A 25361-nucleotide genomic window follows, 5' to 3' on the forward strand; every position below is an offset into this window, starting at 1 on the left:
ACATAGGGAATTTATTCAAATTTATAAGAATAAGAGCCATTCCCTAACTGAGAAATGGTCTAAAACTATGATTAAGTAGTTTTCAATGGAAGAAACCCAGGCTATCTATAATCATATTTAAAAATGCTCCAAATAACTATTAATTAGAGAAATGCAAATTAAAGCATTCTGAGATTCTCCCTCATGCCCATCAGATGAACAAATATGACAAAAAATTAAAAAGTAAAATTGTGTTTGTCCTTCGTTGCTGATGAAGACCATGCCATCAGAGAAATGATGACATGGCTTGCATTTGACTTTGATTTGAGTGAGGGAGGGCTGTGCAAGGTCACCAGCCTCCCTTCTCTTCCAGAGCCATTTGAATCCAGTGGCCAGATATTCATCAGGATGACTGGAGGTGAAGTGTTGCAAGAGCTGTGGGAAAACAGGTATACTGATACCCTATTGGTGAACCTGTGAATAGATATAATTATTCTGAAAAACGATTTGGAATTATCCACAAAAAACTTACTAAACAGGACATTCCCTTTGACCTAGTTATCCCATTGGTAGGCCTATACCAAAAAGTGATCAAAGAAACAGACAAAAGGTCTCAGATATACAAATATATTTATAAGAACTATTTTTTTGTGGTAACAAAAAACTGGAAAGTAAAACCCTCAGTTAAGGAAAGACTGGATAAATTTTTGTATGCAAAAGTGAAAAAATACTGTAAGAAATGAAAAAAACCCCAATAATTTCAAAGAGACTTGCAAAGAATTATATGAATGGAGCCAGAGCTTACTGAAATGAGCACAACCTGAGGAGGAACAATTTATGCTCTGATGCCAATATTATAAAAATGAACAATTTTGAGAACTTTCCTAAATTAGTAAAGAAAGAAATGAGCAGAAACAGGAGAACTATGTGTATAGTAACAGCAACACTATAAAGATAAACAACTTTGAAAGCATAAGAACTGAAATGACCATCCACGATTGCAAAGGACCCATAACACAACATACTCTCTTCCTCCTGACCAAGATGTGATGGACTTTGGGCACAAAATGAGATATGTATTTTTCAATACAGCCAGTGAATGAATTTATTTTATTTGTCTGTGCACACTTCTTAGAAAACATTTCTTTCCTTATTTTTTTAATGAGGTGGGGGGTGGGAGGTAGAAAAATAGATTTCTGTTAATTAAAAAAGAAACCTTAAAAAGTAAAATTATGGCATCTTGGAGCTGGACCTGGTATTCTGACCTACCATTTCAGTAAATTCTTCCTATAGAGCTATGGTGACAGCAATTTGCAAAGCACTTTACAAAATATTTTGTTGTTGTTTTGTCAGTTAGTCATGTCTGACTCTTTGATCCCATTTGAGGTCTTGGCAAAGATACTGGAGTGTTTTGCCATTTCCTTCTCCAGCTCATTTTTCAATGAGGCAAACAAGGTTAAATGACTTGCCCAGGGTCACATAGATAGTAAGCGTCTGAAGCTGGATTTGAACTCAGGTCTTCCTGACTTTGTAGCCTGTGTTCTATCCACTGATCCATACAAAATATTACTTTGTTTTATTCTTATGATGACCCTAGGGGGTAGGTGCTATTATTATCAACATTTTAAAGATGAGGAAACCAAGGCAGATAGAGGTTAAGTGACTTGCCCAGGGTCATATAGTCAGCATCTGAGGCCAAATTTAAACTCAGGTTTTCCTTCCTTCTGGTCTAGCACTGTTAACTACTACGTTACCGAGCTGTATCTAGCATCCAGTGCAGGTGACCAACTTGTATCGTAAATATGATTTAGTAAAAGAGGACTGGTCTCAGAGTAAAGAGACAGGTTTGAATATTGTCCACACTATCTGGGTGATCATGGGCAAACTATTTCACTCCTCTGAAAGTCAGTTTCCTCATTTATAAAATGGAGATAACACTTATACTACCTGTCTCATAGAGTTGTGAGAAAAACATTTTGAAAATTTTAAAGCAGTGTCGAAATGTGAACTATGGTTGCTTACTTCTGTGTTTTACCATAGATATGAAAACTTTTTTCAATGTGTGCTTATTTCATTTCTCTAAAAGCAAATACCATTTCTTTGTACCCTCCTAGTACAGAGCTCGTACTGTAGGTGTCAGTTCTTTGTTGCTGTTCTGTCATTTCAGTCATGTCTGACTCTTCACAACCCTGTTTGGGGGTTTTCTTGGCAAAGATATTGGTGTAGTTTGCCATTTCCTTCTCTAGCTCATTTTACAGATGAAGGAACTCAGCAATCAAAGTGATTTGCCCAGGGGTCATGTAACTAGTAAGTATCTGAAGCCAGATTTGAATTCAGGGAGATGAGTCTTCCTGACTCCAGACTTGATGCTTTATCCACTGTATCATCTAGCTGCCCTACTCCATCCCTAGGGGTGGCTGATAGCTTTTTTTTTTTTTTTTTTTGCTTTTCACTTCTAACTCCTTGTGTTCAGAAAAACACTCCCCAGTGGAATGTGATCTTGAGTTGGATCTAAGGTCCCTCCCAATTCCATCATTCTAAGATTTTATGTCTTGGACTCCAAGGCAGCATGAGCCATGCATTCTGGGCATTCTGTATGGTGCCTACCACATGGAGTTCCCAGGAAGTGTGACTAACGATCACAGACTCATGATCTCAGAGTTGGATGGGATCTCAGAAGATATCCAGTCCAACCCATATGTGCAGAGGAGTCTCCTCCATAACATACCTAACCAATGTTCAGCCAGCTTTTGCTCTCCAGGGATCTCTCCAGGGAGAGGGGATCCACCATCTCTGAGGACAGCTCTTTACACTTAGGATAGTGTTAATTGTTTAGAAGTTCTTCCTTTTATGAAACATAAATTTGCCCCTTGACACTTCTACACATTGTTTTGCATCAAGGAATAATGATGATGATGGCGTGTTATTGATTGGGAGTAACTGCTTTATCTGATTAAAAAAAAAGAGGTGATAATAATCCCTAACTTTTTGATCACATAATGTAAAAGTCACTGGTCTGGAAGACCCATAGTTGAATAGATCAAAACCTTCATGGACACCTTTATTCCAGAATGTGAACAACAGAGCTTGGTCTTGATTCAGGGAAGATTCTATCAGTGCTCTTTCCTGAGCTACATTTCTTTCTGCTGGGTTCTCTCCACAATTGTTTATGAGGAAGAATGCAGAGGATTTGTAGTCATTGCCCAGAGAGATCTGAATAGCTCCAGCTCACTGTTGGGGTTGAATCTGAACCTACCACCCTGGACAATGCTTGCCTGATGCTTTTGAGGCTGCAGATTTACCAGACTCTCGTCCCCAACTTACCCTGTAACTGTTGAAAGGCTTTTCTGCTTGGTGGCTGTGATTCTGCAGTGTCCTGGCCACTCAGCGCTTCTGAGAAGTGGGGTCCAAAGATAATGACTGAAGAAGGCTTTTCTGACTTGTTGGTTGTCTATCAGGAGTGGGCCACATTGAAAAGAGCGATGGAAAGAGTCATGGATCATAAATTTAGAATTGGAAAGTAGCTTAGAGATCACCTAGTCTCCCTTTACATGTGAGAAGCAAAGTCCCAGAGAGGTGAGATGATTCCAAATGTACTCAACCTCCCAAAGATAGGAACCTGATTGTGATTTGAAACCAGATCCTCTGGATTCCAAATGCAACACACTACACTGCCTTTATTCTCTGCTCTATTCCTGTGTTGAGCAATTTTAGGCTTGTTTTTTCACCTCCCAGAGTATAGTTTCTTCCTTCATATTTTTTTCAAAGATGACAATAGTCTCAGCCTTTTCTATCACGCTAATGTATAATAGTTGTAAAGTGCCATTGAGATGAAAAGTGTGTGTGTATTTAAATTAGCAGGTTCTTTTACTTTCCCTAGGAAGTTGCTGGATTTCCATAGCTCTCTTGTTGAAGAGTTGAGAGCTGAGAAATGAGGAGTTTTCTCCCTACCAGGAATAGTCTAAATTACAATCATCCAGTATAATTTTTAATTGAACTTTTTTCTTTTGATTATAGCTTATCAATAGAGTCCACTGTTCCTTCCTCTCTACAACCTAAACTTTAGATCGCTACCATATGCAATGGAAAATTAGGTCTAGAATGAACTCTCTCTGTTTTCATTTTCCTCCCCATGTTGGTCTATGAGATCATAGATTTAGAGCTGAAATGGATTTAGGAGTTAATCCAGGGATGGGAAACCTGTGTCCCCAAGGCCACATATAGCCTTCTAGATCCTCAAGTGCGGTCCTTTAATTGAATCCAAATTTTGCAGAACAAATCGCCTTAATAAAAATATTTGTTCTTAAAACTTGGAATGGGTCAAAAGACCACACCCAAGGATCTTGAAGGCCACATGTAGCTCCCCACCCCTGGGCTAACCTATTCCACCCCTCATTTTATTTTTATTTTTAAAATAACTTTTATTGATGCTCTTTTTAAAGCTTACTGTCACTTTCCATTGACCACACTCCCAACAGAACCTTCTCTTGTTAGAAGGAAGTATAATTGATAAAAATGAATCAACATATGGCCATCTCTGAGAACACATGCCTCAGTTTGTACTTATAGTCCACCACCTCTCTTCAAGGAGGAAAGAGACATCTTTCTCTGCTAATACTTTGAAGTCATTTTTGGTCACATCATAAGAGTTTTGATGTCAAACTCTCACTGCCAGGAGTATACCCCAAGGATCTCAGAAACAGAGATCTTACATACACCAAAACATTTAGGAAAACACTTTTTTTGTGGTACAAAGAACTGGAAACAAAATAAATACACATTAAATGAAGAATGGTCAAACACATTTCCATAAGTGAATGGAATAGAATATTACTGCATCTTAAGAAAGGATGAATATTGAGAATTTAGAGACACATAACAATATTTATTTGAACTGACTCAAATAAAGTAGAACAACAAAACAATAAACACAGTGACAACACAATGACACGATGACCTTGTAGTCAAAAAACACAAAGACAGGGACAATGGAGATGGAAAGAACAAAAACCTAAACTGCGTCTTCATGGCTAAGTTTGTTCTCAAAGAAATGAAGAAAACTGTATTTCCCTTCCTTCTTTGCAGAATTAGGGGATTATGAGTACAAAATATTAGATATATTGAAGGACTTCATTGATAGATTGGTTAGTTTTACGGAGCTGATTTTGTTCTGAATTCTTTTCTTTCCTTAACCCCACTAGGATAGGGAAAGGGGAGAGATATAGTAACCAATCATTATGTTATAAAATCAAAAGATATCAAAAGCCAGTTCTTATGTTGTTTAATGTTGTTTTTATCTGCATTATTATCATGATTATTCTATTTATTTTTGGTTGCAGTTTGAGTTTCAAGTTGTCCCTTCTATTTATTTTATTGTTTTATTTCTATTATTACTGTTAGTCTGTTTCGGGTTACTTTGTTCTGTATTAATCCACAGGGGTCTCCCCACACTTCCCTAAATTCTTCATATTCATAGTTTCTTATGGCACAATATCCTCATGGGCTATCATTTGTTGTTACTCTCTATTTTACTATTTACTATATTTTTCTATTTGAATTTACATGTAAATAGTAACTGCTTCTCTTTTGACCAGCAACCTGGAAGGGCTTTCTTTTTTCTTTTTTCTTTTAAATTTTGATTAAAGGGACCATCCCTTTTTACTCACTTCTTAAAGAGGCCTATGCACTGAATGGGCATGGCCTCACTCAAAGTGAGAATCTGAAAAGGTCTTAGCCTAAAAGGACCAAGGTCTCCCACTGCATCCTGGGCTATCTCTGGTCAGTCTGATGAATATCTACCCACTGGATCCAGATGGCCCTGGAGGAGAAAGTGAAGCTGGTGACTTGCACAGCCCTCCCTCCCTTAAAATCAACTGCAGGTCATGTCATCGTCTCCCTGCTGTCATGGTCCTTTTCGAGAATGAAGGACAAACACAATGAGTCCATTTTGTTTCCAGTTCTTTGCAGCCACAAAGATGTTACTGTAATTATTTCTGTGTACTTGATAACTTCTAACTTTGTTTTTTACTTCCTTGGAGTATTTGCCTGGCAGTGGTATTGGTGGGCCAAGGGGACGTTCAGATTGGTGACTTTTCCAGTAGAAATCCAAGTTATTTCCAGAATGACTGGAACAAATCACAAATCTACCAATGGTGCATTAGTGTGTCTTTCTTCCACAGTTCCTTCAACATTTATCATTTTCACTTTTTGCCATCTTTGCAAATCTGATACAATGCTCTCATTTTGGTGGTGGGCACACCAAAATCAGGGTCAGGGGGAACTTTTCCATTTTGCAGGCTGTTCATGGCTTCTGCTTTTTGAGATGATGTGGGGGTTAGCTAAAGTGTGATTGGCTGCAAGCAACCCCCCATTCTTCTCCCCAATCTCACTCCCTGATCCTTCCTAGTTCTAATCACATATTGGGAATCAATCTACTTAGTATATTTCTGTCCTGAATCTGGGGCAAGAAGGAGAAGGAAGGTCTAAAGGAAGAAAAAAAGCATCTCTGTCTGTTTTTGTACATCTTACCTCTTTCTGTCTCTCTGTCTTTCTATGTTTTTCTCTGTGTGTCTCTCTGTCTCTGTCTTTCTCTGTCTCTGTGTTTCTCTGTTTCTGTGTCTCTGTCTCTCCCTTCTGTGTGTGTGTGTCTATCAGTCTGTCTGTCTCTCCCTCTCTTCCTTCTTCCCTCTCACACAAAATACTGGGGGTTGTCCATCATCAGTTCAGTTAAGAATCATTAAGAGAGAAAAAGCAGATTTTTATGGCTTTAGACAGAGTTGCTTGATTGAAAGAGGCTGCAAATCCCAGAGAGTGGCAGGATCTCTCTGTGTTTGCAAGTCTATACTCTCAAAATACAAGATAAAAGAGGGACTGGATCCCCAGTACCTAGATTTACTCCTAATGGTAGGAAATGACACTAAGAGATGCATGTGTGTTTGAGGTTGGCTGTCATAACAGATGCTGATTAAAATGGAGACAGGAGGTGAGAAAGTCTCCTATCTTCAGGGACAAGTTGAGGTCAGCTAGAACAAATATCACAGATAAAAATGACACATTTCATAACCCAAGTCTGGCTTAGAATTTCACACCCCTCGATTCAAGAGAAAAACAACATAGGTTAGTCAGTCTGATTTCCTCCTAATGAAGTTTTCCCATTCAGAGAGACCCCTCTCCTGGTGAGGCTGCTGGTTTGGGGCAGAACAGCACAACACCATCCAAAAGTATGGATGGCCAGAAGGGGCTACTTGAATTATAATAATTCTTATTTATATAAGGCATCTTAGTTTATAAAGCCGATTCTTTATAGTAACTTTGTGGAGTAGGCAGTGCATTTATTAATGTTGTTGTTGTTGTGATCGTCCATTGTTTTCAGGGGAGACCATGACATCAGAGAAATGATGACATGACTTGCACTTGACTTTGTTTTGAGTGAAGGAGGGCTGTGCACAGTCACCAGCCTCACTTCCTCCTCCTGTGCCATCTGAATCCAGTGACCAGATATTCATCAGAATGACTAGAGATGGCCCAAGATATTAATTAATTAAAGGCAACTAATATATGCATTTTATAGATGAAAAATCTGAAGTTCAGAGAGGTTGTGATCTGTTCAAGGTCACGTAACTAGTAAATCCCAAAACAAGAACTTGGATCCATTTCTTCCAATACCACTTTCCTTTCTACAATGCTGTCTTTCTTACTTACTGTCTTTCACTAAGATTGATGTGACTTAGATCTTAGTAGAGAAGTTGTCTATTACCCAGGCTGCCATTTACAGTATTTCTCATCAAATATAATGCTAAGACCTGGGTGAGAATCCTACATCTGTTATTTACTACATATATGACCTTGGGAAAAACCATTTAGCCTCCAGTAATTTCCAAAAGCCAAAATTTGTTGTGGTTGTCGTTATTGCTAGCAGATATGTATAATCAAATCAGAAATGTACACCAGAAGGGTAGAGGATCTTGCTCTCTTCACTTACTTCAGCTCCTTTTCAACTTCATTTATTTGCCAGTTACAGAGGATCTTGGAAATGAGATGGGATCCTGGCTTCCACATAGCTCTAATTGGGTTTTTGGAGATGTTTCCCAGAATGGGATTTGGGGCAAGGGATCCCCCTCAGGGATTAAATGAGAGTTTCAGAGAATTTTCTAACTCTAAGTCAGATAGCTGTCAGAGACCAGAGACTTTTGATCAATACCAGACACAGGTAGTCAAAAGAAAAGAAGTAATCTTAGCCTAGGAATATTCTCTAAGACTTTTGCTGCCTGATCTCAGCTTGGTGTGGTGGCTTATAACCAAAGACAAGAACCAAAAGAGCATCTAGACTTTAAAGGCATTATGACTTGAGGACGAGAGCAAAGATGCCATCAGATGACTGTAGAAGTGAAATCAAGATGATGGGAGCAGAGAGAAACTCTATGATTCTGAGACAAGTGGAGATGCCCTGCAAATACAATGCAACTCCCAGTAGAAGTGTATATCCTACAACAGAAGTGGAAAACCTAGCAAGGAGCAGCAGAGAGCATGAACACTATCAAATTATCTGAAGACACTTGGATCTCTTCAGTTTTGGAAGTTTGAGTTGTCATATCCATGTAGCATGAACATCTTCATATATGTTCTCTGGCCACATATGTTCCCTATGTGTGTGTCTTCCATGTGTTTTCTGGTCCGTGTATCTTTCTTCTGTACCCTCATTTTATTTGGTCTGTTATTGGATTAAAGGTCTTTCATTTTAAACCAAGGAGTCTTTTTGGCTGATTGCTAAAAGTAAAGAAGGAGTGCTTGAACTATATTTTAGAGTGAGTATTGATTCATGGAGTATTTCCAGTCTGGGGTAGTTTTTCTAGGAGCCCATTGTAAGGGGGAGCCACAGGTGAGATAGTTGGACTTGGTAATTTCTATGGTACCTTCCACCTCTAAATCCTATGATCTTATAAATACCTAATCCCAAAATACCTTTCAGGTCTAAGTCCTATGATCTTATCTTGCATTCTCCAGCAAAACTAGAAATCCAATTTAAATCTTAGAGATTGATTAAGAGCTACCACCATTCTACTCAAGCTCCCTTTGGCCCTTGGCCCATCTTAGTAAAGGAGAAAAATTTCGGGGCTTTCCAGAGAAGAAATGAGTTATGCTTTCTTAATTTCATAGAATCATAGAATGTGAGAACTAAAAAGGACCTTAAAGTTCATCTCATCCCATCCCTTGATTTTACAGATAAGAAAACTGAGGTCTAAAGGTGGAGAAGTGACTTGCTCAAAGTCACATAGTGAGTTACTTGCAGATTCAGGACTAGACCCCAGGTCTTTCAACTCCTTTTTTGACTCTTCTTCACAGTCATAGTGTATTCTGCAGCTGTGACCTCTAATTCCTTATTTCATTTTTTCTAGGCTAGATGTCAAGGGAATTAGAGGGAAGCAATGTCCCTAGTACATGAGATATTTCAGTCAATTGTGTTTGCACAGTTCAAGGGGATGACGAAGGCAGTCATCTTAGTGAGGCCTGGGAACCAGTGACTTCTGAATCCTAATGAAAAATAAAAGTATAAAAGGAGTTTGTAAAATCACTTCTGGGATCCCCACCTCTTTTATGCATGAAACCCTTTCTCAGAGTACAAATGAATCAGAAACACATGGATTCAATTTCTTTTCATCTCCATGCTGGCTGACCACTGAACTTGGAAAGGGACATCATTGGCAGCTAAGTCTTCTATGTCAAACCCTGTAATGCACAGGGACTCCACTGGCCCACTTTCTGCTTGGTGGATGGGGGCGGGGTAACCAAAGCAGGGAATCTCACTCCAGTAATGATGCCATCAAGCCTTGGTGACCTGAGTGCTTGGGTAATTGGGACCAGACATTTTAAGATTGAGAAGAGAGTAAAGGGTTTTGTCCTACAAATTCACAGACTCAGTTTGGAAAATGGAGCAGGAGGTAGAGGCCTGCTTCTCTTAGAAGGGGCTCAGCCAAGAAGGGGTTGAGGAATTTGTCTCCATTTTAGTCTTTCCAAGTCTTTTCTCTCTGTAGAAGCCTGATTATTTACTAATGTAAATGCACAGGGCAGGATGGGACCATCCCAGAGGACAAACATAAACTCAGAAAATTTCAGAGCTAGAATTCTTTTTGGGTGTCACTTAGTTCAATCCTTTCATATAGTAGATGAGGAATTAGAGATTTTCTTGCAGCATTCTTTCATTCTTTCCTTTGCTTACATCTTATTCTGCTATATGGTACACTTACTCATCTATGCTTGGTCATATTCTCCTACTCTCACCTCCATAAGATTGCAGCTCTTTGAGGACAGGGGCTGTGTTGTTTTTCAATTTTGTATCCCAAGTCTCTGAGACTGAAGCAAAGGGAGAAAAAGAGAGTAAGAATGTTTTGAAATATGGAGGATGGGAGATGAGGGAGCTTGTAAAAAATCACTTCAAGCTTCTTGGTAAAGCCAAAAGCAGGTCATATGCTAAGTTGGCTAGGAGAAGATTTGAAATAACCATCACGGGAATTGATAGAGTATCAATAAAAGTTTTGCTATTCAGCAGCGAAGGCACAATTCAGATCAGAGAACATGAATTTGTAGTGGACTTAGCTCAGTCTCTTCAGCAGCACTTGGAGGTTGAAGAACAGGAGAAGAGAAGGTAGTTGGTGGGGATAACTCAGTGTTGAGAATTAGTAGGGCATGGACTACAAAAGTTCAAGGGAGTAGTGGGTGAGGGGTGAGGAGCACCGTGTGTTTATGGACATATTAACAATAGGGTCAAGACTTCAGAAAGAGCAAAGTGAGATCAGAGCATGCTGGAATGAGAGAACTGAATGAAATGGGGGAATTGGAGGTTGTGAGGAGGATGAATAGCAGCTACAGAAGTTATAAGGCAGTGAGAGAGGTGGGGAGAGAGATGATAATGATGAGACAGCAGTTTTCAGAGTTGGGGTTGTTGGAGATGAAACAATTTCAAGTGAAGATGAGGTATAAAGTGTGACCACTCCTGTTGGTGTCATGTTGGAGGTGAAGGTTATACGTTCTAAGGAATTTGATTAACCAGGAGGACAGGGTTTTAGAAACTCAACAACATGAATATTAAGGTCACCAAGAACAACTATAGGGTTCTGAGCAGGGAGAAAAATTTGAGCTTGGTGCTCAAGTCAGAAAAAGGTATATTAATCTGAAAACCAATATATGGAAAGTGTATGAAGAGGGAGATATAACTGCAGGGTGTTGGTATTGGTTGAACTTCAAAAGAGGAGAGGCTGCTAATAAGGGTTTGCTAGGAGCATCAAGATGGTATAGTGGATAGAACTCTGGGCCTAGAGTCAGGAAGATCCTTTTTCTTGAGTTCAAATCCAGCCTCAGACATTTACTAGCTAAGTACCCCTAGGGAAGTCACAACCCTGTTTGCTTCAGTTTCCTCATCTGTAAAATGAACTGGAGAAGGAATGGCAAACCACTCCAGTATATTTGCCATGAAAACCCCAAGTGGGGTCATGAAGAGTTGGACACTACTGAACAACAACAAGGGTCTAAATTTGACAGCTGAGAACAAGGAATGTTCTTACTGCTCCTGGTACGTGTATCTGGGTCCACAAGAAAAGAAGTGGCCAATGTGGTTAAAGATGAAAAAGGTTTTGGTTTCTACCAAGGAAAGCTTGGTTTTGCTTAGTGCCAAAAGATGGAAAGAGCGTACTCGGCAAAGATCTACGATAAAGAAGAATTTGTTAATGATAGAGGATGAAATAGAAGGCATAGGACAAAGAAGTTAGGGACTGGGGGTGAAAAGGTGATAAGGATGAGAGTAGGGGTAGAGACAGTGGGGAAAGGGATTTTTGCTTCTTCAGGTGGCAGTTCTGAATGACAGGGATTAGAGGGAGCTGGATTTGCTAGCCATGATACTGGGAGAATGTAAGCTGGCAGAAGCTTGTAGGATAAATTGTTTTCAAGATCTTCAGTAGGAGTTACCAGGAGACATTTCTGTACACAATTTCTAAGAACAGGCGCTGCCTGGGGTCCCAACCTTCAGGACATGATCTCATTTATGCCTTTTATGAATGGAGAGAGAAAAGGTATCACAATCTTTCTTAGCTGTCAGCATCCTTGCCCTCCCTAGGAGGAACAAGCTTAATCCCTGAAAAATCAAGTGGTTTGCTCAAGATCACTCAGTATGTGGCTATTATTCAGTTGTTTTTCAGTCACATCCAACTCTCTGTGACCCCATTTGGGGTTTTCTTGGCAAAGATACTGGAGTGGTTCTCCATTTCTTTCTCCAGTTCATTTTCACAGATGAGGAAACTGAGGCAAACAGGGTTAAGTGACTTGCCCAGGGTCACACAGCTAGTAATGTCTGCGACCAGATTTGAACTCACATAGATGAGTTGCCTTTCCCTTCTATCTGAAAGCAAAGCAGGTTTGGACCACAATTTCCCTCTCTCCTCACTTCCTATGACCCAGTTGACTAGAAGAAAGTTGGGGGCAAATGAGCACAAGGGACATAGAACTGGGAAAACACAAGAGATGAACCACATAGAATTGAGACTTTGCTCTACTGGGAGAAAGGAATGAAGGATTAGAGGCAGAAAACCTTCGTTCAAATCTTGGCTATATCACAATGGCCTGGACTGGCTCACTTGAGCCTCTCTGGGTCTCTCCATAAAATGAAGGGATTGGGTGAGACCACCTGGCTCCAAATGTATGATCCATTGTGTCCGAGAAGCTCCACAGGCAGAGGAAGGCAAATCCTGCTCTTGGGGCAAATTCAGTTCTTCTCTGACCTCTTTTCTGTTGCTCCTCATTTTGTGTGATAGTGGTGGGGAGGTAGGATGTGGGTTATTAAAGCAATTGATAAGCTTCAAAACACTTATTTGGAGCTGCAGACTCACAGCACTAGAGCTGAAAACCAACCATCCTAGTCACAGGATCAGACATTTAGAGATGAAACATTGGAGTCCAACCCTTCATTTTGCAGATGAAGAAAGGGATTGCCTAATGTCTCACTGACAGTAACAGAGTCAAGATTTGAATACAGGACTGCCGATTCTCCCTCTTTTCTCTTCCCCAGCACCATCTGCAAAGTCAGAGGTGAAGTGATTAACACAGCTAATGTACTTAGTAAGTACATAGCTCTTTCAGTCTCTGCCTCATCTTTTGTTTCTTTGTCTCTGCCTCTCCATCTCTATTTTTCTTTAAGACTCTGTTTTGCGTTTCCCTCTCCCCCTTCTCCTTTTCTCCCTCCCCCTTCTCTTTCTTCTCTCCTCCTCCTCTTTCTCTTCTTCCTCCTTTTTTCTCCCCCCTCTGTCTCTCTCCCTCTCTCCCCCTTCCCCTTGCCCCCATTCCTTTTCTCCCCACTCTCTTCCTCCACATCGTACATTCTTGCTGGATTCACCCTCACTGTTGGTGACCCAGGACAACTAATACTTCATTCAATAATTCACAAAATGGAGAGTACAGAGCTGACTACCAATCGCTGAGGCTGCCTGGGAGATTTTGCTATTGTTTAAAGACCCTACTCCCAGATTCTAGGACTCAGTTTCCTTCCAGAGATGATCTAATCCCTTCCCACCCACATTGCCCTGTCCGAGTAAGAGAAAGGAGGGGACCTGGGCGCTGGGCTCCCAGCTTGCCGACTGCGCTGCTCAGCATTCTGTCCTGCTCGTCCTCTGATGCTATCTGGAGTTAATTAGCTGTTTCTTTCGGCCAATTCATTATGTTCCCTTTGAACTAGCTGTCCCTTTCCTGTGTAACGCTGCCCTGGAATTTGTTTGAATGTCTTGCCGCCGGCAGAATGTGCTCATCGGCCCCATTCGGAGGCGAGCGAGCTCCGTGCTTTACAAACCCTGGGCTGCCACGTTTTCTGCTGCCTCTCCTCCGTCATCTCTCCTCCAGCGCGGGGATGGATCACCACCTCCGCCCGCGCCTCGGTCCCCAGAGGCCCGGCGGTGCTAAATCAGCCCGGTCCCGCCCCCAGTGGCGTGCGGCGGCCGCCTCATCCCGCTATCTCCAGCATCTGCGCCTCCCTCGTGTGCGTTCCATCAGCTTGCAGAGCCTCTGCAGCAAATCCTCCGTCTCCGGCTTGAATCCTTCCCGAGCCTCCATTCAATCATCCCTTCAGCCCCCCGGCTTAGCCCGGCTCCCTGCTTCTCGGTTAGCTCGGCCACCCCAGGCACCCTGCCCTGACGCTGTCATCTGCTCCATCAATCCCTCCCGTATCCCAGGCACCCCAGACCAAAACCTCCCTGTTTTCCATCAGCCTTCTTGGTGTCCTTAATGAACGTGCTCCTAGCTCGCCTTTTTCCTTTCTTCCTCGGTATCAGCACCCTTGATTGGATTTTCCCACCTGAGGCGTGCAAACCCGACTAATGGCTATATTCCCCCAAGTTCCATGCCCAGAGAGGGTGGAGATGGGGGGCTGGGGTAAAGGACAGGAGTGCTCGTGGGTGCAGGAAGGGTATGTGGTGTTATGTTGGGCTCGAATTACAGTGAATGATGGGGGGAGGCAGACAGAGGAAGGCTTCTCCCCTGGAGTCTTTTGATGAGGCTCTTGCTTCTCACAGAACTACAGAGAGAGCTGTTTTAGAGCATCTAACTCATTCCCCTCATTGAACAACAACAATGAGGAAACTGAGGCTGAGAGAAGCAGCTCATCTAAGGCTACAGAAGTGGACAGGGGCAGAGCTTGGGTTTGAACCCAGACTCTCTAACTCCAAAAGCAGATAAGAGCCCCTCCCCAAGGAGACCTTAAAAAACTCCCACACTGGGAAGGCCCATGAGGGGGGCTGACCTCTCAGACCTTGGGTAAAGTGAAAGCATACATGCTATACCATTTAAAAATATTCTCTACCAGCAGCTTCCACAAGATGGCTGCTTTCCCCTCAACCCCCATCTCAGGGATTCCTGTTACCATAGCAACAGTGTGACACCCACCAGAAGGATGATGAGAAACAGGAAGACAGGGCTGAGAGGAAAGTCCTGCCATTGTGATAGTCTCTATGTGTCTATAACCTGGGGAGAGAAGGAGTCAAATGGCTCCCATAGGGCTGAAGATTAGGGTAGAGTAGGGACAACCACAGAAAACTGTTTTAGGGCACTTCTCCCATTTGTCCCATGACCCATGGACTTTTTTATACTTTCTGGGGACCAGAGGAAAGGACAGGAGCCTCTCAGCCCTTGAACATTCTGCGTCTTGGCCTGTTATGAGGGGATTTGCCTGGTCTGCTTTGTAGAGAGTATCAGAACATACAAATTAGAGAATTACTCTCTGAAATAGAACTATTATTAGTGCAATTCCACAATCATTTATTAAGTACCAAACACCATGCTAGGAACTAAAACAAAAAGTCCCTGTTCTCAAGGAGTCTACATACTAGCAGGAGGAACTAGGTCTACCAGGTTCAGCAATCCATCCCTTACAGTGGCTCTGAGGTACCTTATTTAGGAGGGGAGAAGGCAATCTCCTTAGCCACAATCTCCCTGGACCTCAGTTTCCTCACTGGTAAAAAAGAAAGGATTGGATTGGTTGGGCTATGATTGCCACAGTGCTGTCATGCTCAGAAGTCATCTTCCCATCATGGTTCTTTAAAGGACATTTTAACTCTCTGATTCCCTTTTGAATATATATTTCTATTTTTTTCTTCTACCATATATTAAGGTAAAGAAATTGACAGTCAGCTGTGTGTAACAGGACTCACCTGTTTATCCTAAAAAGGCCCTTTTTCAGCTTTCCCAGTTTCGGTTCTTGTATTGTGAGTGTCACCTTATTGTTAGGCAGAGAGAAATATTGTAGTGAGGCAGGGAATGGAAGAATGAAGATGGGAAATTGACAGACCTGTTTGGAGAAATTGATTGGCTGTAGGAAATGAATGAATGAAAGGGCATTTATTGAACACTATGTGCCAGGTACAAGATAGTCCCTACCCTCGAGGAACTTACATTCTGATAGACAGTGACAATGCCTATAAGGGAATGGTTGTCAGGGAAAGGTTTGGTTTGAGGAGTCACAGAAATGTCCAACGAAGTTGTAAGTAAGGGCCTTTGTACAGAGGTAGTGAGAAATAAGGCTAGAAGTGTGGATTGGAGGATGATTAAGGAGGGCCTTGAACATTAGGGTAAAGAGTCTGGATTTCAAGTGGGCAATGGGATATGTGCTAACCTCCTGGTCCCTCCTACTTGCCTCTTTATACCACCCCTCCCCATGTACTATTGTTACTATCTCCTGATTCTGTTTTTTGGGACTGGGATCCATACTGTGGTGCCCCACATGACTTTGCACCCCTTGGACAACAAATCACATTTTGGACCTTTTTCTCATCACAAAGAGCTGGAGCTAAAGGTAGCCAAGGTATACCAGTGCCCAAGGTGAACATGCTGGTGAACAATGAGGGAAACTTTAAAAAAATTAATCAATGCACATATTTTTAATGCCTGCAATTTTCCTTCTACATAGCATGCAGGTATTTATTTGGAGATAAGTCAAGTGGCATGCTTTAGTTATGGTGAAGGCTCAGATTTTCCTGGGATAGCAACACCAGAGGGAGCATTTCCAAACCTTGCTGGGGGCTCACAAATGACTCCTCTGGTTTTGGACTCAAACCCATTTCATCAGATTGTGTCTGACCTGTGCTCCGTTACCTCCTGAGCAAGAATGTGCTTTGCTTTCGAGGTGACAAGAAGATAGTTTGCAAAATTAATCCTTACCTAGGTATTAATGGGTGCAAATATATTAATAAAAAAAGGCTAGACATTCCCTCCCTGTCTCTTCCCTCCTTCCTTCCTCTCTGGTTAACATTTGTACAGGGCTTATTTGGAGACAATGCCTTAACCCAAAGGAGTTTCTCTGTGATTTCAGGTGCCATGACAGTCCCCTAAGGAAATAATTTGGGGTAGGCTGGCACCTGTCAAATCATACCACATCATCTCTTTGATCATGCGTTCTGACTCTTCCTTCTCCAATTCATCCTTCACACAGCTGCCTAAATAATTTTCCTAATTCACAGGTTTGACTGTTCAATAGGACTTCCATTTCCCAGGTCAAAAACCTTCCGTGGCTCCCATTCCTTTAAAAGAAGATCCAGATTCCTTAATCTGGCATTCAAGGCCCATTAGAATCTTGCCCCCACCTACCTTATCAATGTTGCATTCTTCTGCTTTACTCCATATGCCTTTTGCTCCTGGAACATTGGGTTATTCACTGTCTTAGAGCATAATGACTTTCCCTCACTGAGCTCCATGGTGTCTTTCTCTTTAAATAAAGGAATTGAATTGGATGATCCCCAAGGTTGCTCCCAGTTCTAAATCTATGAATCTATGACCCCATCATACCCTGTGCTGTCCTTCCTCAGGGCATTTGTTCATGCTCTTGTCCTCAATGGGGTTGTGGTCCCTTCCTCTCTTCCCCTATCCAATTCTTATCCATCCTTCAAATCCCAGTTCATATCCCATGTCTTCTATGAAGCTTCCCTGAGCATCTCAGTCTACTGGGATGGCAGCCTCCTCTGAACCCAGATGATTATCCTATCCTTGATAAATTTGACCCTTAACAGACACTACCATGTCTCCATAGTTATGTTTTCAAGTGTTCAAAGGGAAGAGTATTGGATTTGAGATCAGAACATCTGAGTTCAAAACTTAGATCTGTCACTTACTTGGACAAGTCATTTAACTTTGCTTGCCCTCAATTGCCCTATCTGTAAATTGACCTCTAAGGTCCCTTCTGCTTCTCAATATAGGACTCTAGATGACAAGGTCCTTGAGAGGAAGGATTTCACCATAAACTTTGTCTCTCCCACAGACTCATCCCACTCACTGTCCAATACGATGCTGTGCTCCTAATAGAGAGATACTCAAAGGCTGACCACATGTAGGGGAAGTTTATTCCATCTAGGGGTTGACCTGAGGAAAAGTCTAATATCTTATGAGACTAAGAAGGTTACTGAATTTCTAGGTTAAAAGAAATCCCAATCTGTGCAGTGGAGAGTATTTCATGTCTCTGCTATCGCACCTATGAGAAGGGACGCCTGCTCTTCTCACAATCAGTCAGGGAAGATGTTGGTTCCTATATACAACCACTGTCCAGACATGACCACCTAGCATCCAAGGCACACTTGCCCTGCCTCTCTCCCCAGAGTAATAAACAGAGTCATTAGCTGGTGCCTTTCCCAGCCTCCAGTGCTGGCAGGTTATTTATATGCAAATGTGCCTGTCTGAGGTAGCAGTGGCTCATAAACACGATAACAGGCTTCTGTGGAGGCCTGAACGTGACTGAGGATGGGGAGAAGCCCTCCTGCTTTGGCTGGGAGAGCTAATATGGGATTAGCCACAAACAATTAGATCGTATCAAACCTAAAAGGATGCAGGGACTTACTGCTGGAGATGGTTAAAAGGGGATCAGGCTAAGGGAGAAGGAGGGGGTTTCAGAGGCAGGGTACACCCAGAGAAAGTGCTGACTAGAATCGAGGGCTCAGGCCATGACTGCTGGAACACTGAAAAGTTCACAAACAGCTTCCTTTATTAGCCAACTTGCAGATGCCCTGTGGTCCCTTTGGATGGATGGGTGGTAGTTGGGTGGCAGTGTTGGCAACCCCGGGGCAGGGAGATGGCAGAGGAGAATCCTTCAAGAAGGGAAACAGAGAACTGTGTAGCTAACTTTGGAGAATGACTGAGAAGGAGAGCTGAGATTTTAGTTGAGTGGCCAGGGTGATTTGGTAGTAAAGAAATGAGCCTAGAGTCAGAAGCTTTGATGCTACTGTGATCTGAGGCAAATGTTTCTGGTCTCACTTTTCTCAGTTATTCAGTGAAGGGCTTGGATTACTTGTTTTTAAGGCTCTTTCCAATCCTAAGTCTCTCTATCATCATGTGGCTTCCAGTAAAATATAACATCTGGGCCTTTTCCCTTAGAGCTTCCCTGTTTTGCCACCTGAAGTCATAACTTCTCTGGGCCTCACTTCCTCGTATTTATAGTGAGAGGCTTGAAGTAGATGATGCCTAAGGCCCCTTCCAAGCATAAATCGATGACTCTACTATCTGGAGTATCTACTGAGTCCTTAGGGTACCACTGGGAATATTTCTCTTGGAGGCTTAACTCAGATCAGCTCCTATAGGAAGCATTCCTTGTTAAACTGACTCAGAGGATTTTCTCTATTCTCAGAATTTCCTAGAACACTTTGCATCTCTCACCTTATCATATACTCTATTAAGTACAATTATTTGGCTAAGTATTGAATCCCCCCATTCAATCAATCAATGACTTAATCAGCAGGACTTTATTAAGCACCCAGCAGCCAAGTATTATACTATGTGTAGATGTCAAGACAAAAAAGAAACTCCCTGTCTTCAAGGGACTTACATTCTATCTGGGAAGACAGCATGTAAACATGTAAGTGTGCATATGTGTGTATATGTATATAGGGCTATGAATATGTATGTGTATCAGTACATATTGCTATGGGCAGATAGGTGGCCCAGTGGTTAGAGTGCTGGACCTGGAGTCAGGAAGACTCATCTTCCTGAATTCAAATCTGGCTTCAGACACTTACTAGCTTTACAACTCTGGGCAAGTCACTTAATCCTTTCTACCTCAGTTTCCTCATCTGTAAAATGAGCTGGAGAAGGAAATGGCCAACCTTTCTAGTATCTCTGCCAAGAGGACCCCAAATAGGATCAAGAAGAGTTAGACACAACTGAAATGACTAAAAACCAACAGGCATATGTGCATATTTTTACCCATGCACATATATACCTCTAATATGTGTATATATACATATATATATATATATATGAGTATGTGTGTGTGTGTATATGTGCGTATGTATCCTTCTTAAGTCAGAGGCTGGGTTTTTCTCAGCTTTGTATCTGTAACACCTAGAAAAATGCCTTGTACAAAATGCTTGATGAATGTTTGCTAAATTGAATTAAATTAACAGTGAACATATAAGATAGTCTAAAAGAAGAAGGCAGAAAAAGACATAGAATCAGAGATCTAAAGCTAAAGAAATTGGGGACTAGGGAGACTAAAGGACTTGTTCCAGGTCATGCAGATAATTAAAGGCATTTGTTACTTGGAAAAAGGTCTTCTGATTCAAAGTCTGCCGTCTTCCACTATACCAGGCTGCCTGTGAGTGATATGGGCCTGCTATGAATTAATCAGTAAGAATTTACTAGGCACTTAGTAGGTGCTCAGCATGTGGCTGTACTTTCATTAGAGGTTCCTGCCTGCAAAGAACTAATCATGGAGCTGACCACTGGCTCTGCTTAAAGAAGGCCTTTTCTGAGAAGTCTTTGATCCCTGGCTTTGATTATTCCATCACACAGTTCTGTGTATCCTCACAGCTGTTGAACTAAAACAATTTGTTCCACCCATTTTGGCACTTAATTATACCCTGCCTCATTTCCTTGACTAAGTAGTTCTCTTGATCAGTCATCTTCTTAGCTAGACTGGAAGATTCTGGAAGGCAGGGACTCTGACTTAGAATGTATTGACCCCAATGGAGCCTGCTTCTTCCCTCCCCATTTTTGGTGATGTTCATAAAGTTAAATCTCTGAAAGGATTTATTTAGGCATATACTAAAATTAGCATTTGTTGTAGGTCACCCCCAAGATTTTGAGGGAAAGTATAGTGAATATTCAAATTAATCAGCTACTTCTTTGAATTTTCCCAAGTAGAACTGGCCTCGTTGGATGCCCTGGTCCCTGAGGGGTACAATCCCCCAGCCCCCATTTACTGACAAAGGCTGTGTGTCCAGGAAAGTCAGCAGGGAGTAATGGGAAGAGTCACAGATGTGGAATCTCATTTGAGAGCTGGACCTCTGAGATCCGCCAGACCAGGAGCTCTGAATCTTGTGTCTCAGACCACTTGAGCAGTCTGGTGAAGCCTATGGATCCCTTCTCAGATGACCAAGAGTCACCTAATCCAACCTCCTGATTTTACAAATGAGAAAACTGATGTCTAGGGAAACGACCTATTAATGATCTTCATCTTAGAAGATCATTTCAGCCCTGGAGTCATACCTCCAAGACACCCTTGTGACCCCTCTCTCTGATTTCATGACTTTTTCCAGAACCTCCATTTAAGGAGGGTACCCAGGCCAGCCTTCTCTTCCCTTCTCCATTATGCCCTCCCAGTCCACTTTTTAGCTTCTTTTCATGTGTTGTTTTCACCATTAGAATGAGAACTTCATAAAGGAAAGGACTGCTTCTTTTTGATAGCTTTTGTACTCAGATTTTAGCACCATGTTTGGCACATAGTAATAAATGATTGTTGACTAGTTTTTGACTGACTGAAATTCCTTGTCCAAGGTCCCCGATTTGAATTGCACTCTTCTTATTGAAAATTCTGCATTTTCCTCACTACATTTAAAAGGTTTTGATCTGCATGAGTGAGAGGAATACCCTCCCCAAGGATATCACCAATCATTGAAAATACTGAAGTAGTTTATTATTTATGCCAAATACATAGCATTACTTTAAGGGGATAAGCCTTGGAGCTTTCTACAGGGGAGATTTATGAAGCCATACACTCACACATATATATGCACATATACACACACATACATACACACATATATACACACACACACACATAATACATACATGCAGTTTGGTGGTGCAGTAGATAGAGTGCCAGGCCTGAAGTCAGGATGACTCAATTTCCTGAGTTCAAATCTGGCCTCACACATTTCCTAGCTATGTGGCCCTGGACAAGTCACTTAACCTTGTTTGTCTCAGTGATGAGGGCTGGAAGGGTTGGGGTGAGACCTCCGCAAAGACCAGAGTACCAGGGACAGGTTGCCTGGAATGAATTCTCAGACTCAAGCATTATTGAAGTTAAGGTAAAGATTTATTATGCTTTTCAGGCAGCAAGAGTTCTTAGGGAACCTGCCTAAGACTATAGGTAAAGTTTATATAGGATATTCTATAGTAAAACATGTGCCAAATATGCTATCTAGGTGATTCAAGGTAGGATTAGGGTGTGGGTAAGGAGTGGTTAGTTCTTAAAGGAACATGCATTTTGGTACCTATTGCACAGGTATTTTACCCAGAATTCATCTGGAAATAGCCCAGGGGAGGGCAGTGGCTACGTGGATGTGTGGTTTTAGGCCTGAAACGTCACTAAGTCAACTAAGGGTCAGGGCTGACTAAGGAATACCAGGCCTCTCTCATCAATGTCTTGTTAGACAAGATAAATGTAAGGGAGTATGTGTATGTCTAAGTCTAGGATACACGTGATTGGTCAGTGAGTAGTGAATGTCATTATGACCCAGTACACAATCAGCTCAGCCAGTACACAGCTGGTTCAAACTAATAAATTCCATAGGTGTATCAGGAAGTGAGATAAAAGTTTTGCTGGGGCAGGCTATGTCCTTGGGCTGAGAACAGTGTTTTGAGGTTAGGGAGAAATTCAATTTTTAGGGAGAAATGTGATTTTAGAATTGGGGTCTAAACACAATGCACCCAAGCACCCCATCATCTATTCCTCATCTGTAAAATGACTTGGAGAAGGAAATGACAAACCACTCTAGGATCTTTACCAAGAAAATCCTGCATGGGGTCACAAAGAGTAGGACATGACTGAAAATGACTGAATAAAAACAACAGCTATGTAAGTGGCTCGGGTAGCATGGGAGAACATGGTAGCATGTTAAATATAGGTCTAAGTAAAAAATTTGGTAAAATGTTATGTAGGAAAAGAGTTTCCATTTTGGATGCCCCTGCCATCTTTGGGGAAAAGTGTATCAGCTACCTCAGTATTTGGATGACTCCTCCCTATCTCTTGAATTTATTAAATTTCTCCATGAGGAAGAACTTGTGCTAAGCTCTGTGGTATACACAAAGAATGAGAGTCATTTCTCATGGAACTTGCAATACGGAAAGAGATGTATGCTAATGTACCTTTACTAGTTATAAGAGTTTTATTTTTCAATGAGGAAATGCTATTAATTCCAAAAAGGAAAAAGAGGGAGTATCCTGCTTTGGGAGTTATTCCTCAACACTTACTAGCAAGTTGGGTTCACCAAAGGAGTGACTGTTATCTCAAGCTCAAGATACTCTGTGGATTCACATTTCTAAAACCATAGCCACAAGCTCTGTCATGGATCCATTTTCCTTTCCTAATCAGCCAGTAGATACAATGACCTCAAAGCAAAGACGTTTACTAATGTATCAAAATAAGAGCCCTAGCTATCCATCCTCCCCCTACCCCAAACCTGAATGGCCCTTGTGAGGCTGGTGACCTTGTATAGCCCTCCCTCACTCAAAACAAAGTCAAGTGCAAATCTTGTCATCATTTCTCTGATGGCATGGTTTTCTTTGGCAACAAAGGACAAACACAACAATCAATGAGTAGATGTGGCTGCCTGAATGGGGACCCAGCTACCTGGGTAACTCAGCTCCTCCTCTCCTGTCTGTCTCGCCTTCCCCTTCCTTCTCCTCTCCAAAGGAAGGTAAATTTGGGTGGCCAGAAGACAGATGCCCAGTTAACTTGGGTTTTACTGGCTAGATTCCTTTCCTTTCCTTTCCTCTCCTCTCCTCTCCTCTCCTCTCCTCTCCTGTCCTCTCCTCCCCTCCCCTCCCCTCCCCTCCCCTCCCCTCCCCTTCCCTCCCCTTCCCTTCCCTTCCCTTCCCTTCCCTTCCCTTCCCTTCCCTTCCCTTCCCTTCCCTTCCCTTCCCTTCCCCAAACTTTAAATCTATTGCACTCTGAAGCTCATACATTGGACAACACTAGGCACCTCTCCAAGGGCTCTCTTCTGGACCCTCTTGGCTTCAGAGTGATTATCAATAGGAACTATTGCTGTTTCCTTCCCAGCCTGATCTCTTCATTTTTCTTTGCCCTTTTAAAGGGGCTGCCCCCTAGCTACTTCTTAAACAGGCCTATTTGATGGGAGTTACCTCACCGTGAGTACCTGAACAGACCTTTGACTGAAGGGACCAAGATCTCCCAGTGCATCCTGGGTCATGTCCAGTCATCCTGATGAATGTCTGGTCACTGGATTTGGATGGCTCTGGAGGAGAAGTGAGGCTTGCCTCACGTCACAAATCATGTCATCATTTTTGGCAACAAAGGATGAACACAACAACAAAACAACAACAACTCCAAACCTGAAACATAATCTCCCAAAACTATGCAATGTCAGAGGGAAGAATGGGCATACACTTATCATGGGGCACATATACAGGGAACACATGTAGTCAGAGTAACTCATGTCTCTGGTATTGTGGGGCCCCAGAGTTCTTTTGGAATCTCAGTGTCTTCATTGCAAACAATGTTTCTGTTGGGCAGGTTGGGCAGGAGCTGGATTCCCTGTGCCTGTTCTTGTCCACAGCTCCGAAGGCTGATTTCTATGGTTAATTCTCTTTTGAATTCCTAGATGTCTCTCTTTTTTTCTGGCAGGGTCATTCTCCTTAAAGATGCTTCCATTAACTGTCTCTTTGACTCACCGGGCCTTTTCCCTGATGCATTTAGTGTATCCTTCTAGACAAGTAGTTCTACTAAAAGACATTGTGACTGATGAAGGGGAAAAAAATTCCCTCCCCTTTCCCTTACCCCAAGAGATGACAAAGATTCCTTCCTGGGAATTAGGGTATTTATTCTACCATAGCTGGCTCTCCTCTCTGCTGAGAGTATGTCATGTCCCACAAAAGTCTTAAGACTTGACTCAGTTTTCTAAAAGCCAACAATAGTGGCCATTAGAGACCTCCTCTAACAAGCCAAAGACATTTGCAAACTGTAAACAGTAGTGTCTGGGAAGTAGCATAGTTCATAGGAAAGCTGGACTTGAAGTAAAAAAAATAGTGCTTGAGCCTTAGCCATGCCAGTTTAAATAAGTTGCTTAGCCTATCTCAGACTCAATGTCCTCAAATTTCAAACTCAATTTTACAAATATTTATTATAATTGTTATTGTTATATTTTGTTTTTACATCATCTTTATTCACCAACATATGCTTCCCCTCTTCTCACTCAAAAATGAAAAATTCTAAAAAAAGCCATTCAGCAAAACTAACCAACATGTCAACCAAATCCAGCAATGCACGCAGTATTCCACACCCATAGTCAATTCTGCAAAGATAAGAAGGAGATGTACTTTCATACTTCATTGGGGCCAAGCTCAACAAATATTGATCAGGTATCTATTCTGGGCCAGACACAGAGTAAATAGGGTGTTGGTCCTGTAGTTAGGAAGACCTGGGTTTAAATCCTCCTCTGATGTTTACCGGCTGTGTGACTATGGGCAAATCACCCAGTCTCTTTGAGCCTCAGGCTACTCTTTACAACTATAAATTATGGGCAAGTTGGGATCAGAACTGTGGAGCGAGTTCCCATGCCCATGAAATCCCAGGTCCAGGATGTATTGCTGTATATGCTGGGCTACAAGGCAGGAGGGAGGGGAAATGGATGGAG

At 42.0% G+C, this 25361-nt stretch overlaps 2 long non-coding RNA genes across 3 annotated transcripts in view; both read right to left on the reverse strand.

The window, feature by feature from the left end:
- Positions 1 to 23957, reverse strand: part of LOC140506133 (uncharacterized) — a 44967-nt gene extending 21010 nt beyond the window's left edge. For both annotated transcript variants that reach the window (XR_011967793.1, XR_011967792.1), the window contains exon 1: positions 23875 to 23957. This is a non-coding gene — a long non-coding RNA (uncharacterized lncRNA). The remainder of the gene's footprint in view (positions 1 to 23874) is intronic.
- On the reverse strand, positions 3042 to 17286 carry LOC140506134 (uncharacterized). Its single transcript, XR_011967794.1, has 3 exons — positions 17092 to 17286; positions 15660 to 15724; positions 3042 to 3430 (listed from the first exon to the last, which is right to left on the reverse strand). It is a non-coding gene; the product is annotated as an uncharacterized lncRNA (long non-coding RNA).
- Positions 23958 to 25361: the final 1404 nt, after the last annotated feature.

The sequence above is a fragment of the Notamacropus eugenii genome, chromosome 5 (genome assembly GCF_028372415.1).
Source record: "Notamacropus eugenii isolate mMacEug1 chromosome 5, mMacEug1.pri_v2, whole genome shotgun sequence".
NCBI classification, from domain to species: domain Eukaryota; kingdom Metazoa; phylum Chordata; class Mammalia; order Diprotodontia; family Macropodidae; genus Notamacropus; species Notamacropus eugenii.